Source organism: Bubalus kerabau, chromosome 19 (genome assembly GCF_029407905.1).
Source record: "Bubalus kerabau isolate K-KA32 ecotype Philippines breed swamp buffalo chromosome 19, PCC_UOA_SB_1v2, whole genome shotgun sequence".
Taxonomy (NCBI): domain Eukaryota; kingdom Metazoa; phylum Chordata; class Mammalia; order Artiodactyla; family Bovidae; genus Bubalus; species Bubalus kerabau.
Window position 1 is genome coordinate 63535743 of NC_073642.1, and position 4785 is coordinate 63540527.

Consider the following 4785-nt stretch of genomic DNA (forward strand, 5'->3'; position numbering starts at 1 on the left):
GTTCCTCTTCCCTTTCTGCCATAAGGGTGGTGTCATCTGCATATCTGAGGTTACTGATATTTCTTCCAGCAATCTTGATTCCAGCTTGTACTTCTTCCAGCCCAGTGTTTCTCATGATGTACTCTGCATAGAAGTTAAATAAGCAGGGTGATAATATACAGCCTTGACATACTCCTTTTCCTATTTGGAACCAGTCTGTTGTCCCATGTCCAGTTCTAATTGTTGCTTCCTGATCTGCATACAGGTTTGTCAAGAGGCAGGTCAGCCAGAGCCTATTTCTTCTACCTGGTTCCTAGAATTCCTTGCCTGAAGCCCCAGGCTTACTTGCCTTTGCTGGTCTCCTCCATGGCTGCTTGCTCTTGGGAAGATGATGCCACCAGGGGGCAAGGACCCACTGCTCTCCATGGGCTGTGTGGTCTACAGACATGCCAGCCAGTGATAAATGTAAAAGACTAAGTAGTTGGAATGGCTAGGCCATCATTAAATTTTCCTTTACACACATACGGATACATATATATCACACACACATGCATGCATACATCCTATGTGTGGACACATGTGCACAATGTTTGCATACATGTGTGCACATGTATTCACAGAGAAAGACACACAGACAAGTACAACTAACACACACACATACACACACACATTCGTGCGTGTGTGTTATGTCACTTCAGTCATGTTCAATTCTTTGCGACCCTATGGGCTGTGGCCTGCCAGGCTCCTCCGTCCATGGGATTCTACAGGCAAGAATACAGGAGTGGGCTGCCATGCCCTCCTCCAGAAAACACACATACGCCTGCGTACAAACAGACACACTTCTCTTATTAAGACGTTTATTCCTAGGTGGGAGAAAAGCATGTGGCTTGGGACCAAATGACCAAATTCTGTACAGAATAAAATCAAAATGAGACATAATCCTACAATTCAGGTGAATCCACCATTGGTATATAATATTCATTATGCTGCCCTCTCAGTTCCATCGTTTATGAAGTCCTTTAACATACATGACTACATGTGACATTCCTGTTAGACAAGATTGTCAGATTCATCCTCAGATAAGCTGACTGAGGCAAAGGGAGAGTTCCTCTGTTGCCTGAGTCACTAGCTGCTTGTGGCTAAGCTGGTGCTCAAATCCCATCTTCTGAATCCAGTACGTGGAGCTCATGACTTTTATCCACCAGGCTCCTTTTCAGGATCTACTTAATTGCTGCATTACCTAGATACATGGATCAACACACAAGTGTAAGTAGGAATGCCTGTGTGCATGCTAGGTCGTGTTCGAGTCTTTGCAACCCTACCAACTGTAGCCCACCAGGCTCCTCTGTCCAAGGGATCCTCCAGGCAAAAATACTGGAACATGTTCCCATACCTTCCTCCAGGGCATCTTCCAACCCAGGAATCTAAGCTGTGTCTCTTATGTCTCCTGCATTGGCAGGCAGGGTCTTTACCACTAGCGCCACCTGGAAAGCCCATAAGGATGAAAACAGTTACGGATATAGATAAAAGCGGTTTCTCTAAACACCAAGAAATTAGAGCATAATACTAAAGAGCAGATCATACGCTATTTTGCCAAATCTGGATTTATCCAGAACATGTGTTATAGTATATATCCGAAGGATGTAAATCCAGGTGAATTCATACTTACAGGGAAAAACAGCCTTCCACACCTGTTCTTTCCTTCTGGAAGTGGGCTTCCTGCAGACAGGGAAGGGATCTTTAACACACCAGGGAGAGCATCAGGACAGCATGGGGTAGGAAGGTGTTGTTTAGATAGAGACCTTGTCTTCATTATGGGCCCCAGAGCTCAAGAGGCTGAATGGCCCTCCGGGGGCCACCTCCCCTCCAACATCTCCCCTGGAGGACTTCATCTCCATCCTTTGCTGACATTCATAATTTAGAATTCTGTTTCTCATGCCTTTTTTTTTTATTGGAGTAAAATTACTTCACCATTGTTGGTTTCCACCATACAACAATGTGAATCAGCCATAAGTATACACATATCACCTCCCTCTTGAGCTTCCCTCCTTCCCCCCATCCCACTCTTCTAGGTCATCACAGAGCCCCCAGCTGGGTTCCCGGTGTTATTCGGCAACTTCTCAGCAGCCGTCGATTTTACACATGGGAGCGTATTTATGTGGATGCTTCTTCCTCCATCCGTCCATCCCTCTCCCTCCCCTACTGTGTCCACAAGTCTGTTCTTCACATCTGCATCTTCATTCCTTCCCAGCAAATGGGTTCATCAGTACCATTTTTCTAAAGGAGCTCTGATCACAACCCAGAGAAGAGTGTCTTATTCTTTGTATGGAATTCAGGAGGGAGTTTGCATTCACTTGCAAAGGAGAAGAATGTAGAGGGTGAAAGAAGGAGAAGGCAGGCTGGTGTGTTGCCTGCTGTGCCAGTAACTGCGATGGACACAGGACACAACGTTTCTGTTGTATTGGGGGAGTGAGGGCCCAGGGGGATCCTTGCTACCAGGGCTTTGCCTCCCCAACTCTCAGCAGCCTTGTTACAAGTAATCGGCAGTGTTAACTTGGTATGTTATTAACAGGTTCCATTTGCCCTTATCCACAATCTAGCCTTCATCTCACGGATTACTTCCCTGAAAGAAAATAGCACCTTTCCACGTGTCTTCCATATTTCAGTGGAATAAAATTAAGTCACTAAGTACTAGCTGCAAACAGGCATTTACAATTCCGAACACTCTCAATAGCCACCTGCCTGGAAGTTGGCTCAAAGGGGGAAAGACAACTGAATACAATACTGATCGATGTGTATTTATATCTTTACTTATATAACACTTTAATAGATCAGAAATCGACCCGAGTTTTTTTTTAAAAACACGCAAAGTCTTATTTTGCATATACTGTTACAGACAGGGGAAAGCAGCTCTCTACAACCCTCTTTTCCTCAGAGGGGTGGGCTCTCTGTAGATGGGAGGGGGTCTCTACTTCACACTCTGGGGTTCAAGAACAAGGCAGGCACTCCTTTTAAAGGTACATAATCATATGGAGTCTACGACCATACCACCCTGAACTCGCCCGATCTCGTCTTATCTCGGAAGCTAAGCAGGGTTGGGCCTGGATAGTACTTGGATGGGAGACAGCCTGGGAATACTGGGTGCAATAGGCTTTAGGGCTTCCCTGGTGGCCCAGATGGTAAAGAGTCTGCCTACAATGCGGGAGACCTGGGTTCGATCCCTGGGTTGGGAAGATCCCCTGGAGAAGGAAATGGCAACCCAGTACTCTTGCCTGGAAAATCCCATGGGCAGACGAGCCTGGTAGGCTACAGTCCATGGGGTCACAAAGAGTTGGACATGAGTGAGCAACTTCACTTCAATCATATGGAAAAATGGAAACAGTATCCTATTTCAAGAAGGCATGTTTATTCTCCTGTCCAACGAGGTTTGATTATGGAAAACATGCAACCACACAGCAGGATCAGACCTCTGAGATCTGAAGCTCTCTATCCTGACCCGATTTACAATCCCTACTAACATGCTTTGACTGTTCCGTGGGCTTGGTCAGCATACTTAGGCTAAGCCAGGAGAGTCTTCTCTGTTCACTACAGTGACTTCTTGGAAGAACCACTGACTCTTCGTCAAGGTAAAACAGCAGCAGGTAATTGGCCCTCTCACGTCCCTTTAATCTCTTGCTTCAAAAAGCCTCACTTTTCTCTTTCCATCCAGTCTTGACTATTGTACATGATCCTTACCAAATCCCAACCAAGCCTCCACATTGGAAGACCTGCTTACCCCAAATTCCCAATCCTAAATCAGTTCCAGCCTTGCCTCCTCACCTCACCAGCACTGCCTAAGCTCTCTCCAACTTCTCCATTACTTTAGTAAGCACGGACTCATTGGGAAAGACCCTGATCCTGGGAAAGATTTATGGCAGGAAGAGAAGGGAGTGGCAGAGGATGAGATGGTTAGATAGCATCACTCAATAGACATGAGTTTGAGCCAAGTCCAGGAGACAGTGGACAGATGAGCCTGGTGTGCTGCAGTCCATGAGGTCACAGAATCAGACACAGCTTAGCGACTGAAAAACAACTATGAGACCTAGAATGTTCTTGTAACAGGTTGTGTTAGTGACACTTTGGGGGCCAGCATTTTACAAGATAAAAGCCCGCAACTGTAGGGTGGATGTAACATTGCATGCAACAATGACAATGCTTGTACAAACTCAGCCTTAAGCACAGAGAACTCTTGTCCTTCTTTGGAATATAGACAAAAAGGGGATAATGGGGATGAAGCGGTGGTCCTCTATTTGTAGCTTCTATATTAAAATATTGGTCTAAAACGTATACATTATAATAAGGATGTAGTGTACAATAAATTATACCAATGGTTCACATTTTCCCTACTTGAACTGATCTATTTTGTTGCAAAATCAAAATGAATGTGACTCCATCCTCAATAAATATTTAAATTTTGGAAATTTGCTTTGTGGAGTCCTAGGTCCTTGAACTGTTATCTGTAATAAATTCTTAATTTTAGAATTTGATTTTACAAGTTACACATGCTATAGAACTTTATGCTTTACACTTTAATATAATTTTTTGAAAAATAAAAATTTAAAAAGTTATGAAATAAAACTTTAGGAGAATTAAACTCTTCAGTGGCAATGATTGTTTATAAACAGAAAAAAATGTAGAATCATAGCTTTACAAATGAAAGTGAGAATGTTAGTTGCTCATGTCTGACTCTTTGTGACCCTATGGATTATAGCCCACCAGGCTTCTCTGTCCATGGAATTCTCCAGGCAAGAATACTGGATTGGGTAG

The 4785-nt window shown here is 44.1% G+C and overlaps 1 pseudogene; it reads left to right on the forward strand.

Moving 5' to 3' along the window:
* Window positions 1-3013: 3013 nt before the first annotated feature.
* On the forward strand, window positions 3014-3132 carry LOC129634658 (uncharacterized; annotated as a pseudogene).
* Window positions 3133-4785: the final 1653 nt, after the last annotated feature.